At 43.6% G+C, this 14,840-nt stretch overlaps 1 long non-coding RNA gene across 1 annotated transcript in view; it reads right to left on the minus strand.

Moving 5' to 3' along the window:
- Positions 1 to 273: 273 nt before the first annotated feature.
- The window catches only part of LOC133050910 (uncharacterized), a 193,054-nt gene continuing 178,487 nt past the window's right edge, over positions 274 to 14,840 (minus strand). The window contains exon 5 of the long non-coding RNA XR_009691722.1: positions 274 to 654. This is a non-coding gene — a long non-coding RNA (uncharacterized LOC133050910). The remainder of the gene's footprint in view (positions 655 to 14,840) is intronic.

Consider the following 14,840-nt stretch of genomic DNA (forward strand, 5'->3'; position numbering starts at 1 on the left):
GACAGACATTAAAGCCCTTGGCGCGTCACAGCTGTCGGGTCTTGGACAGACCATGTTGTAGCTCTTAGACAAATCAGTGTTACAGCTCTATTTTATTTAGAAAATAGCAGGAAATCCATTCTTGAGGCGTGAGGATATGCCGACCCAAAGACGCGAAGAGGAGAGAGTGGGGGAGCGCGCCAGTGCACAGGAGAGAGAGAGAGAGCACTTTGGCTCCTCCTTTTATGTTTTTTCCTCCGCCTGGGCCTGCCCTATGTAAATTGGGCTAGCCAGGAGTGCTGTTTGCTCTACCTGAGGTCCTCACTCCGGTCCTCGGACCTTCCTTTGACCTTCTTTTGTTCTATTTTCGTGGGCTTTTCCCTTCCTTGTCTTTTAGGCACCACCATTCTGGACTCCTGGTTCATATTCTAATTACCTAACAGCCCCCCCTCAAGAGATGGCAGGTCCAATTCTTTGGGAATAGGGGTGTCAAGGTCTTTCTGGCTACTTCCTGCTGAACCAGGATGGTGAGGGGTATTGGGCCTCCCCCTCTTGCTAGTCTCAAACCTCAGAGTCCTTATAGCAGTGTCCATCTAAGGGTGAGTGATATTTTCTGTGGTCAGCTGTAGTTTTATCTCTTTGTTGAACTGGCACTGCATGTTGTAGCTTGTTGACCTGGGCAGAGAAGAAAGAGGTTAGACAATTGATAATACATGGAGCAATCATAAGCAGCATCAATATGGCATAACAAGGACTAGTAGGGGCATTAGCCAACTCCAAACTCACATCGCCAGGATGGCTCAAGTCCCTCCCTTTTCAGGGATCAGAAGTTCTATCTCCTGTCTGTTTTGGAGTACAATCCCTGCCAAGCTGTGTTGGCTCTTTAGAGCTATCCTGAGAAATCTTATCCCCAGAAACCAGATTTCAGGGGTGTTCATTAGAGTGGCACTCATTTGTAATTCTGAATAGGTATCTGAGATCTCCCAGGGGCTCACAGGTGTATTGAGTGTCCTCTTCTGTTTTCCTCCATGGTTTGACTCATGAGTAGTAAATCCAGGAGTCATGTCCTGGTACCTTGACTGCTGTGGGGGTAGAAAGTATTACAGGGTAGGGGCCCTTCCATGTGGGCTGGAGTTGAGTCTTTGGGGACCCATCTTTCCAGACTTTAATTAGGACTTGAGTCCCTGGAGCATATAGTGGTGACTCCTTAGAATCTTTTGGGTCCTGGTTCATACCCCACAAGCATATATCCTGTTGGAATTGCCCAATGGCCATGGTATAAGACTGGAGGGTTTGAACCTCTGGATCTAGGAAGAGGTCATTGACATAAACAAAAGGCCTCCCATAGAGCATCTCATTAGGACTAAGACCAACCTGTTCCTTAGGGGCAATACAGGTGCAGAGGAGAGCTATTGGTAAAGCCTCCATCCATCCCAGGGAGGTCTCCTGGGTTATCTTTTTTATCACTGATTTTAATAATTAATTGGCTCTTTCTACTTTTCCTGAAGACTGAGGCCTCCAGGCACAATGGAGATAATAAGTAATGCCCAATGCTTTAGAGACCCCTTGGGTGACCTTAGAAGTAAATGATGTCCCATTGTCACTTTGTAATGACCTAGGCAGACCAAATCTTGGAATGATTTCATGGAGCAGTTTTTTACCACCTCTTCAGCCTTCTCAGTCCAGGTGGGAAAGCCTTTAATCCATCCTGTGAATGTATCTATCATGACTAATAGGTATTTATATCCTTGAGAAACTGGCATCTGGGTGAAGTCCATCTGCCAGTCCTCTCCTGGGTAGGCCCCACGTCATTGGATGGGCTGGGCCAGCTGGGGTCTTCGAGCTCCTTGGAGGGTGTTTAATTGGCAAGTGGGACAAGAGGAGACCATCTGCATTATAGTTGTTTGGAGGCCTGTTCCTCTGAAGGACTTTTCTAGTAATCTTTGGAGGGCCTTTTCTCCTAAATGAGTGGTGGCATGTAAGGAGTTAACCAACTTCCATTAGAGGTTTCCAGACAGAAAAAGGAGTCCCCCCTTTGGCAACTACCCCATATGATCTTGAAAGCGCTCACTCTTAGCTTTAAGAGTCTCACCTTCAGTATATGACAGAGTTTCTGGCAAATTAGTCTGTGGAACTAAGGTGGCAATCCCTATTAGGTCATGGTTCTGTAATGCTGCTCTCTTAACTGCCTGATCAGCTGCTTGGTTCCCTCGTGCCACTTCTGTGTTCCCTTTTTAGTGTCCATTACAGTGGGAGACTGAAACCTCAGTGGGAAGATGGACTGCCTCCAAGAGTCTAAGGATTTGGTCACCATATTTGATTGGGGACCCTCGGGTGGCCAGGTGGCCCCTTTCTTTCCAAATAGCAGCATGTGCATGTAGCACCAGAAAGGCATACTTGGAGTCAGTGTAAACAGCTACTCTTTTTCCTTTTCCCAACTCTAAAGCTCAAGTCAGGGCTATGAGCTCAGCTAATTGGGCTGAAGTACCTGGTGGCAGAGGCTTAGCCTCTATTATCTCAAAATTGGAGACTACTGCATATCTGGCTCTTCTTTTGCCATCTAAGACAAAGCTGCTTCCAGTGTACCAGATTTCCTCAGGATTGGTCAGAGGATCTTCTGACAATCCCTCTCGGGGTTTTGTCCAGTGGTCCAATGTTTCTAGACAAGAGTGAAAGGGGAGAGAGCCCTTGGGGGTAGGCAGGAGAATGGCTGGGTTAAGAACCTCACAAGGGGATATAGTGAGGCCTGGATTTTCCATCAGCATTACTTGATATCTGAGGATTCTTTGATCATACATTCATAAATGGCCTCTCCCATTTAGGAGTTGTTTTACTTGGTGGCTGGTAAAAATACCTAGTTTGTCCCCAAAGGAGAGTTTTAAAGCATCTTCTATCACGATTGCAATAGCTGCAAGATTTTGAAGGCAGCGGGCTCAGCCTTGGGCGGTTGGATCGAGCCTCTTGGATAAGTAAGCTACAGACTGGGGCTCAGATCCCAACCTTTGAGTTAACACTCCCAAGGCTATTCCCTCTCTTTCATGGACATAAAGTTGGAATGCTTTTTCTGGGTCTGGCAACCTCAAGGCAGGTGCCTGAGTTAAGACCTGTTTTAGTGTAGCCTCTGCCTTCTTTTGAGGAGTTCCCCACATCAGTGGGATTGAATCATCTCGTCCCTTTAAGCTTTCATATAAGGGCTGGGCAATTAGACCATAGCTGGGTATTCAGATTCTACAATACCCAGTTAGCCCCAGGAAAGCTTGCAATTGTTTTCGAGTCTTGGGGGAGGGCAACTGGAGGATTCCTTGTACCCAATGAGAGGACAGACTCCTGGACCCATGTGTAATCTGAACTCCCAGGTAAGTGACCTTTGTCTCGACCATCTGTGCCTTAGCATGGGAGATTTTATATCCCCTTTCTGCCAAAAAGTTTAGAACCTGAATTGCATGTTGTTGGGCACTTTTCTCATCTGGAGAGCAGATTAGTAGGTCATCTACTTATTGTAATATTTTCCCATTAGGTCCCAGGTCCACATATAGGAGATCTTGGCTAAGGGCCTGTCCAAACAAGTGGGAGCTATCTCTGAACCCCTGAGGTAATACTGTCCAAGTCATCTGTTGGTGTTTTTCTCCTGGGGCCTCCCACTCAAAGGCAAAAAGATATTGGGATTCTTTAGCCAGTGGTATGCAAAAAAATGCATCTTTGAGATCCAAGACTGTAAACCACTTGGCACTGGGTGGGATTTCTCCCAAGATTACATAGGGATTGGGTACTGTGGGATGGAGGGGGACTACAGCTTCATTTATGATCCAAAGATCTTGAACCATTCACCAGGTTCCGTCCTTTTTCTTTACTGAGAGAATTGGGGTGTTACATGGCGAACTGGTGGGGACCAGTAACCCACAAGCAAGGAATTTATTTATTAAAGGCTGTAGTCCCTCCTGAGCCTCTCTTTTGGGGGGATATTGTTTCCAGTTAGGAAACCGAGTGGGATCTCAGAGGACAATGATGACCGGTTCAGCTTGGTGGGCTCGCCCAGGAATCACCTGGTCCCACACCTGGGCATTAATTTTGTCTTCCCATAGTTTTTGGTCCCTCCCTATTGGAGAAGGTGTAATGGGTTCTTCAGTAGTAACCAGGAGCTGTAGGGCTCTAGGGGCTGAAAAGCTTCCCATCACAAGGGTGGTCCCCAGTTTAGTGAGTATGTCTCTTCCCATTAAGGGAGTAGGACACTCAGGGACCACCAGAAACTGTGGTCCATCCCAGCAACAAAGAAGTGCTTGGGTGAATCTTTTAGTAGTTGTTTTTCCTGTTGCACCCAAAATGGTACAGGTTTGGGAGGAGAAGGCTCTGGAGTAGGAGATCAAGACAGAGTAGGTAGCTCCTGTGTCAACCAAGAAATTCTCGGACCTATCTGCCACATCCAGTTGCACCCTTGGCTCCAGCCCCATGATGGTTATCTGTGACAAGCGGGCTGGCTGGAGCGGGCCACTTCAGTCCTCTTGAACTATCGTGAGAGAAGGCTTGGCACTTGACCTAGAGGCTCTCGGGTCCCCAGGGCAGAGTGCCACCCCGTGTCCCAGTTGATGGCATTTGTAGCACGTCATTTTAGGAGACTTGTCATGGTTTGGACACTCTTTGGCCCAAAGTCCCGCCTGTCTACAGATTAGGCATTTGCCTTGTGTCTTGCCCTTCAAGGACTCGGGGTTTGCTATAGGGCTTCCCTGGAGGGCGGCCAGCATCTGGGCATATCTTATCTCTTTCCTTCTCTCCCTCTCCTGGGCCTTGGCCTCCTTCTCCTGTTCTCTGTTATAAAAGGCATTGGTAGCTGTCTGGACCATTTCATCTAAAGAGGAAGCAGGGTCTTGCTGCTGTAGCTGTTGTAACTTAATTCTGATATCTGCTGCACACTGGGACAGGAATTTGTCCTTTAAAATCATCTGTTCCTCCTAAGAGTCTAAGTCCAGATTGGTAAACTTTTGGAAGGCCTCTTTTAGCCTTTTCAGAAAGGCAATGGGGTTCTCATTGGGCTCCTGAGTTATTGCTGAGACTGAGCACAGTCCCTCAAGTAATAGGCTTCCTTCTGTTTCCATGGGTGGACTTCCTTAGGGGTGAGTCTTTCTGAAGCTTATCCTACCCAGTACTGTTGCAACCTGAGAACCAGGTGTTCCCGGGTCAGGGTGCAGATTCCCCAGGCAGGCTGAGGCATGACAGCCTCCTAGAGATCGAATCCAGGGGCAGGTCGAGGCATGACGGCCTCCTGGGACCCCTGGACTGGTGGATCCCCGAGCAGGTTGAGGCGTGACAACCTTTTGAGGACCAGATCCCTAGGCAGGTCAAGGCAGGTTGACCTCCTGGGACCCCCGGACTGGAGTTGGGTGTCCCCAAGATCTCCAGTGTGACCAGTGCTGGGTAGGATTAAGGGGTTGTAATCTTAACTCATTGCTGATTTGCCCACTGTGGATGGGAATAGATATCATGATGTAAAGCAATCCAAACCTGTGCCCTGAGACTGGGAAACAGTGTAACAGTCATAAGCTTTATCTTCTTACTGCTCTAAGGGACTGTAAGTCACTGATTTCTTTCCCTAGTCCTCCATAAGAGCAGGTTAGGGTATCTCCAATGGTAAACATTTCATTGTCGTAGACCCACTTTAGGTAATAACAGAAGTAGTGACAAAGGAGTGGGTTATCTGGCCCTGTTAGGGACATTATGGTATTTTAATAGTAAGCTGGGTGGAGCAATGTTGCCTACAAGGGGGCAGGGTCCTGATTGTAGGAGTTAGTAATTGGCAGGGGGAGGAGCCAAGATGGCGGAGGAGTAGGACGGGGAGACCACTTTCTCTCCTACAAATTCATCAAAAGAATAACTGAACACAGAGCAAACTTCGCAAAACAACTTCTGATCGCTAGCTGAGGTCATCAGGTGCCCAGAAAAGCAGCCCATTGTCTTTGAAAGGAGGGCTGTATAGTTGGAGAAGTCCTGAGACTACAGGAAGAATAAAACTGAAATCCAGAGGCAGGAGACTTAAGCCCAAAACCTGAAAACACCAGAAAACTCCTGACTACATGGAACTTTAAGTAATAAGTGACTGTCCAAAAACCTTCATACCTACACTGAAACCAACCACCACCCAAGAGCCAATAAGTTTTAGAGCAAGACATACCACGCAAATTCTCCAGCAATGCAGGAACATAGCCCTGAACATCAACATACAGGCTGCCCAAGGTCACACCTAACACATAGACCCATCTCAAAACTCATTACTGGGCACTCCATTGCTCTCCAAAGAGAAGAAATCAAGTTCCACGCACCAGGACACTGACGCAAGCTTCCCTAACCAGGAAACCTTGACAAGCCAATCGTCTAACCCCACCCACTGGGTTAATCCTCCACAATAAAAAGGAACCACAGACCTCCAGAATACAGAAAGCCCACTCCAGATACAGCAATCTAAACAAGATGAAAAGGCAAAGAAATACCCAACAGGTAAAGGAACATGAAAAATGCCCACCAAGTCAAACAAAAGAGGAGGAGATAGGGAATCTACCTGAAAAAGAATTTAGAATAATGATAATAAAAATGATCCAAAATCTTGAAAACAAAATGGAGTTACAGATAAATAGCCTGGAAACAAAGATTGAAAAGATTCAAGAAATGTTTAATAAAGACCTAGAAGAAATAAAAAAGAGTCAATTAAAAATGAATAATGCAATGAATGAGATCAAAAACACTTTGGAGGGAACCAAGAGTAGAATAACAGAGGCAGAAGATAGGATAAGTGAGGTAGAAGATAAAATGGTGGAAATAAATGAAGCCGAGAGGAAAAAAGAAAAAAGGATTAAAAGAAATGAGGACAACCTCAGGGACCTCTGGGACACTGTGAAACGCCCCAACATTCGAATCATAGGAGTTCCAGAAGAAGAAGACAAAAAGAAAGGCCATGAGAAAATACTCGAGGAGATAATAGCTGAAAACTTCCCTAAAATGGGGAAGGAAATAGCCACCCAAGTCCAAGAAACCCAGAGAGTCCCAAACAGGATAAACCCAAGGCGAAACACCCCAAGACACATATTAATCAAATTAACAAAGGAGTTAGTAATTGGCTTAAGAACAAATTTGTTTAGAGGCAACAGACCAAATGTTCCATAAAAGTGGAGTGGAGATTTGATCCGGGGGTATGTTTGTAACTTCAGGAGAAGGGTGGTAAGGGTTTGGGCCCAAACGGCCTGTGGGGCTAACTCCCAAAGTGGCCAACATCATCCCTGGAAGCCCAACTGCCTTTGAAGGGATGCCAACTGATGGACTTCTAGCAGGCATTCTGTGCCTGTCGCCCACCCTAGCAGGTTCACTGAGAGATGCTGATGTTGCACATGTTGTAAGAAACATGGAAGATGAAGGCCTGAATATCTAGAGGGATTGGATATCTAGAGGCCTGGATATCTAGAGGGAAATCAGGATTTCCCTCCCAAGGGTCACCTATTTTTTGGTTGCCCCTCCATAAGATTGTAAAGGTGACATTGTGGGCCTGGCAGTGGGGCTGAGGAAAAGAGCATGAAACAGGAAGGAAGGGGGCAGAGCACAATCTTTGAAAGAATGACACAACACAAGGGCATAACGTAAACTGGTTAAAATCAATTGGGTCCAAGATGATAAGCCAAATTCAAGTAAACCTTATTACTCAATCTGTAAGCCAAAAGACACTCTCAGAGGTGGCAGGACAGCTCTAAGGCACTGTCAAAAGACAAAGGAGTAGGTGGTTCCCCAATGGCTGGGATGATCCTCCCACTCATTAGCATGTGAATTCACCCCACTTGCAAAACCTAGCCAGGCCGCATTCATGGCCTGTACCCTGTAGAATGGGCACTTCTCTCTGAATCTTAACAAGTCTACCTCTTACCTATCGCTTTGTCTCTCACTGAATTTTTGCAATAAGACATCAGAGCCTGAGCTTCATGGGTTTTGGCCGGGCTTGAGTCCTGGGAGAGAGCTGAAGGACAGGAGGAAAAAGCAGTGGGAAAAACGTGCCGAGGGATCCCCTTCATAGCCTGCCGGAAAATCTGCTAAATACCTGACCTGTGCTCACAGTTTTCATTGGCCTGATCCTTGGCACAGAGAAGATAAAGGACAGAGGAAACCCCACTGGCTTGGGTAACAGCTACTGGGGTTCAGCAGATAGTGCCTTTGGGACATACCAAAGAGAAGCCTCTCCAGAGTCCCTCAATTGCACCCACTGCTGCCCATCTTTTTGCGGGGGGGTCGAGGAAAAAAGAAACGAGAGATTGTAAAGGAATTAAGATTTCTTTAGGCATATGTCCCTTCAGCTATAGGAGCAAGGACCTCCTCCCTTAACCAGAGGTCTTCTGGAATCTGAGACTGAGCCGCGTGAGTTTTCTGCTAAGTTCGTTTCTCAGTGTCCTGGTTTACAGCACGATGGGCCCCTTGTCACTTCCCTTGCTTTCGCTGAGTTGGGCTTCTGCTGTGCTTGCGCCGAGGTTGTTTCAGCCAGGTTAAACCCAAGTCACGGCACTGTAGCTATCAGGCGAGTGTATGCTCCTCAGTTCTGTCTCCTCACAACAAAGATTTGGAGTGATGGACATTAAAGCCCTCGGCGCGTCACAGCTGTCGGGTCTTGGACAGACCGTGTTATAGTTCTTAGACAAATCAGTGTTACAGCTCTATTCTATTTAGATAATAACAGGAAAATCCATCCTCGAGGCGTGAGGGCATGTCGACCCAAAGACAAGAAGAGAAGAGCGCCCCAGCGCGCGGGAGAGAAGGAGAGGGAGAGAGAGAGAGAGCACTCTGGCTCCTCCTTTTATGTTTTTTCCTCCCCCTGGGCCTACCCTATGTAAATTGGGCTAGCCAGGAGTGCTGTTTGTTCTACCTGAGGTCCTCACTCCAATCCTTGGACCTTCCTTTATTCTATTTTCACGGGCTTTTCCCTTCCTTGTCTTTTAGCCACTGCCATTCTGGACTCCTGTTTCCTATTCTAACTACCTAACAGAACCATGCAAAACTCCGTAAGCAGAACAAAGGAACTAGGGGAAAAAACAGGAGTGGTAGTAGGACTGGAGTTGCCCTCGGTGGGTGGGGGAACTGAGGCAGGGATCCAATCCCCACATCAGGGCAATCATCTGAGTCAGAGGAGAAACATTTAAGGTTGAGAGTGAAACAGCTGATCTGTGGCAGCCTACATGGAATGATAATCAGATACTCCTTGCTGCAGCCATACATACTCCGGACAGCAATGTAGGTCCCCTGGAAGGCACAGCCACTGAGAGATGAAGTTTAGGCATTGTGGAGCAATCCCAGGGCAAGGGCTGCTGTTGACTGTGGAGAGATGGGTTGAGGGGATGTGAGGGAGGAGATTGTGATGGGAAATGCTTGTGGAGGAAAGACAGGCAGCCATGGAAGCAAGGCAATACTGCTGAGTCACACATAGCGGGTGGAGCCATCACCATAGCTTCTCTCCCTGCACAGGCCAGCATTGGCAGCTGAACAATAGAGAGTCTGGCCCATCAAACGCCTGATGCACTGAACTACAGAGTAGGGGCCCACCCAGGATGTCCCTTTAAGTGCCTAACCTACCAAACCATAGAGAAAGACCCCAGACAAGGGAGCCCTCTAAGTGCCTGAATGAGCGGGGCTACAGAGAAACACTGGCCAAAGAGGCCTTCTGATTGCCAGCTACCAGAGGCTCGAAAAAAGACTCTAATAGGGCCATAACTCCTGCGGTGGAGGTAGTCTGTGTCCCTGCATACTTGGCGCTGCCAGGGTCCCTGCAAGCCAAGCAGCTGTATCACCTTCATGCTCAACTCTCACTGGGGCAGTGCTGCCACAGGCAAAAAAAGACTTGCGTCTATGTGCGCAGGGTCACTTTGGTAGTGTCCAACTCTTTGCAACCCTGTAGACTATGGCCTGCCAGGCTTCTCTGTCAGGGAGCCCAAGCAGTTGCACCACCTCCACATCTGGCCCTCACAGAGGCAGATCCAAGTCCTCCAGGGAAGCCTCAGGAGCAAACCCCAGTGGACGACCCACATGCAGAGGTGAAAATAAAACCACAATTGAAACCCAGGGGCAGTATGGCTAAGGAAGAAGATCCAAAACCTTCCCACCAGCTATACAAGCTGCAGATTAAATCCACACGATCAACTAGGCAGACTCTGTGTCTATGAAATATATAAAAGGCCATTGAGAGCTCCCGCAAAAGAAAATGCACTAGTTCTGATAGCTGTGGACATTGGAGGCAAGAACACATAGGAGTAGGACCAGATTAGAATCTGAGTTGCCCCCTACAGCAGGTCCAGAGAGCAGCTCAGTGTTGGAGGGCATCTTGGGGAGGTGAGGTGGTCTGTGACTCCCAGTGAGGGAAAGGACTCTGGCAGCAGTGACTCAAGAAAAACATTTATTGTTCTTATGTTTTGACTTGTTCTATAGATTCTTTTGGATTTTTTTCTCCCCCTCCCCTGTGTAGTTGTCAATTTTATTGGCACCATGAAATCTAATTAAGCTTTTGAGCTTTTTTTCTCAGTCACATTTTTTATTGTTGTTATAAACCTCTGCTTCTATTTTGGGCTTTTGCAGTTCTGTGGCATCTTCCTTTTTTTAATTTTCTTTTCTGTTTTTTTTTTTTTTTAATTTTAATTTTTAAACCTATTATTATTTTTCTACATTTATTCCTTTGTTTTCCTACTGTTCTTTTCCCCTTGCAGTTAATCTTTAATGTATATAATTTTTCTTTATCTACCTCTATTTAATTTTGCATATCTATTCTTTCTTTTCTTTCCTCTCAACATATTTGTTAGTTTTGTTTTCATTGCTTTATTCCCCAATTGGCATCTTGCTTTAGTTTTGTTTTCCAGTTTGTGCTTTAATTAGTTTTCTTCTAATAGATATAATTTTTGGTTTCCTTTGTTCATCAGGTCAATCTACTGTATTTTATTTTTGTTGGACTGTTTTGATTTTGCTTATGCGTGTATATGTATGTGTATATTCAGTCACACTTTTTATTGTTGCTATAAACCCCTGCCTCTATGTTGGGCTTTTGCAGTTCTGTGGAGTTTTCCTCCCCCCCCCCCCCCCCCCACACTTTTTTTTTCTTCCATTTTTTTCTTTTCTCTTTTTTTATAATTTAAATTTTAATTTTTTTAAACCTACTATATTTTTTCTACATTTATTTCTTTGTTTACCTTTCCTACTGTTCTTTTCCCCTTGCAGTTAATCTTTAATGTATATAAAGCTTCTCCATCTACCTCTATTTAACTTTGCATATCTATTCTTTCTTTCTTTCCTTTCCTCTCAACATATTTGTTAGTTTTGTTTTCATTGCTTTATTCCCCACTTGGCAACTTACTTTAGTTTTGTTTTCCAGTTTGTGCTTTAGTTTTGTTCTTAACTGGTAGATATAATTTTTGGTTTCCTTTGTTCACCAGGTCAATCTATTGTACTTTATTTTTGTTGGACTGTTTTGATTTTGCATATGGATGTGTATGTGTATATTCCATTATTTTAATTATTATTTGCCTGATTCTGTAACTGCCATTTGTCCGGGGTTCATCTTTGGTTTCTTGTTTTTGGATATTTGTTTTAATCTCACTTAATACCATGACAAACCACTTGTGGAATCTTCATTCCTGACCAGAAATCAAGCCCTGAACCTTTGGAGTGGGAGCACTGACTCCAAGACCCTAGAATACCAGAGAAATAACCCTAGTGGTAGTAGTAGTTTAGTCGATAAGTCCTGTCAGACTCTTGGCGACCCCATGGACTGTCGCCTGCTAGGCTCCTCTGTCCATGGGATTCTCCAGGCAAGAGTACTGGAGTGGTTTTCCATTTTCTTCTCCAGGGGATCTTCCCAACCCAGGAATTGAACCCGGGTCTCCTGCATTGCAGGCAGATTCTTTACTGACTGAACCCTAGGGAGTATCATATAGTGAGAACTCACACAAAGGAAACCACTTGAATACAAGACCTGGCATCACCCATCCACCAGTAGCACTCTGTGCAGGATGCCTCATCTAAACAACAAAACAAAAATACAAACTCAATCATCAGCAGACAGGATTACCACCTCCCTCAGCCTTGCCCATCAGAGGAAAAACAAACAAACAAACAAACAAAAACTCAGCACACATTTCTTCCTATACAAAGCTTACACAAACCACTGGACCAACCTTAGGAGGGCAGAAACCAAAAGAAAGAAAGAATTCAAACTTGAAGCTTGGGAAAAGGCAACCTGAAACACAGTAAGTTAAAATAAAATAATGAAAAGGCAGAGAAAGACTATACAAATAAAGGAACAAACTAGAAACACAGAAGTCCAAAAAAATGAAGAGGAAATAGGCAAACTACCTGAAAAAGAGTTCAGAATAATGATAGCAAAGATGATCAAAAACCTTGAAAACAAAATGGAGAAAATGCAAGAATTAATTAACAAAGACTAAAATAATTAAAGAATAAACACACAGAGACAAACAACACAATTACTGAAATTAAAAATACTCTAGAAGGAATCAATAGCAGAATATCTGAAGCAGAAGAACAAATCAGTGAGCTGGAAGATAAAATGGTGGAATAACTTCTGAAGAGCAGAATAAAGTAAAAAGAATGAAATGAAATGAGGACAGTCTCAGAGACCTCTGGGACAATGTCAAATGTACCAACATTCAAATTATAGGTGTCCCAGAAGAAGAGAAATAGAAAGGGTATGAGGAAATTTTTGAAGAGATTATAATTGAAAATTTCCCCAACATGGAAAAGGAAATAGTCAACCAAGTCCAAGAGGCACAAAGAGTCCCATACAGGATAAACCCAGGAGAAACACGCCAAGACATATTCTAATCAAACTAACAAAGACTAAACACAAAGAAAGAATATTAAAAGCAGCAAGGGAGAAGCAACAAGTAACATACAAGGGAAACCCCATATACTTAACAGCTGATCTTTCAGCAGAATCTCTGCAGGCCAGAAGGGAATGGCAGGATATATTTAAGGTACTGAAAGAGAAAGATCTACAGTCAAGATTATTGTACCCGGCAAGGATCTCATTCAAAATTGATGGAGAAATAGAAAGTTTTTCAGACAAGCAAAAGTTAAAAGAACTCAGTACCACCAAACCAGCTTTACAACAAATGTTAAAGGGACTTAAATAGTCAAGAAACACAAGAGAAGAAAAAGATCTACAAAATCAATCCCAAACAATTAAGAAAATGGCAATAGGAAAATATATATCAATAATTACTTTAAATGTAAATGAATTAAATGCTCCAACTAAAAGACACAGACTGGTTGAATGGATACAAAAACAAGACCCATATATATGCTGTCTATAAGAAACCCACTTCAGACCTAAAGACACATATAGACTAAAAGTGAGAGGATGGAAAAATATATTCCATGCAAATGGGAAACAAAAGAAAGCTGGAGTAGCAATCCTCTTATCAGACAAAATAGGTCTTAAAATAAAAAATATTACAAGAAATAAGGAAGGACACTACATAATGATCAAGGGCTCAATCCAAGAGGAAGACGTAACAATTGTAAACATCTATGCACCCAACACAGGAGCACCTCAATACAATAAGACAAACACTAACAGACACAAAAAGAGAAACTGAAAGTAACACAATAATAGTAGGAGACTTTAACATCCCACTCACACCAATGGACAGATCATTAAAACAGAAAATTAATAAGGAAACACATGTCTTAAATGATACATTAGATGAGGTGGATCTCATTGATATCTTCAGGACATTCCATCCAAATGCAGAAGAATACACCTTCTTCTCAAGTGCACACGGAACATTCTCCAGGATAGACCACATCTTGGGTCACAAATCAAACCTCAGTAAATTTAAGAAAAATTGAAATTGTATCAAGCATCTTCTCCTACCACAATGCTATGAGACTAGATATCAATTACAAGAAAAAAAACTGTAAGAAACACAAACACATGGAGATTAAACAGCATGTTTCTAAATAACAAACAGGTTATTGAATAAATCAAAAGGGAAATTAAAAAATTTCTAGAAACAAATGAAAATGAAAACACAACAACTCAAAACCTATGGGATGCAGTAAAAGCAGTTCTAAGAGGGAAGTTTATGGCAATAAAATCCTACCTCAAGAAACAACAACAACAACAAAAAAAACATTGAATAGACAACCTAACTTTACACCTAAAACAACTGGAAAAAGAAGAACAAATAAACCCCAAAATTAGTAGAAGGAAAGAAATCATAAAGGTCCAAGTAGAAATAAGGGAAAAAGAAAGAAACAACAGTAAAGTTTAATAAAACTAAAAGCTTGTTCTTTGAGAAGACAAGCAAAGTTGACCAACATTTAACCAGACTCATCAAGAAAAAAAAGAGAAGAATCAAATCAACAAAATTAGAAATGAAAAAGGTGAGGTTACAACAGACAATGCAGAAATACAAGGATTATAAGAGAGTATTATGAACAACTTATACGGCAATAAAATGGATAACCTGGAAGAAATGGACAGATTCTTAGAAAAGTTCAATCTTCCAAGACTGAACCAGGAAGAAATAGGAATTATGAACAACCCAATTACAAACACTGAAATTGAAGCTGTGATCAAAAATCTCCCAAAAAACAAAAGCCCAGGACCAGATGGCTTCACAGGAGAATTCTATCAGAACATTTAGAGAAGAGCTAATGCCTATCCTTCTAAAACTCTTTCAAAAATTGCAGAGGAAGGAACACTTTCGAACTCATTCTACAAGGCCACCATCACCCTGATACCAAAACCAGACGAAGACAACACAAAAATGAAAACTACAGGCCAATCTCACTGATGAACATAGATGCAAAAATCCTCAACAAAATTTTAGCAAACA

Source organism: Dama dama, chromosome 4 (genome assembly GCF_033118175.1).
Source record: "Dama dama isolate Ldn47 chromosome 4, ASM3311817v1, whole genome shotgun sequence".
Lineage (NCBI taxonomy): Eukaryota > Metazoa > Chordata > Mammalia > Artiodactyla > Cervidae > Dama > Dama dama.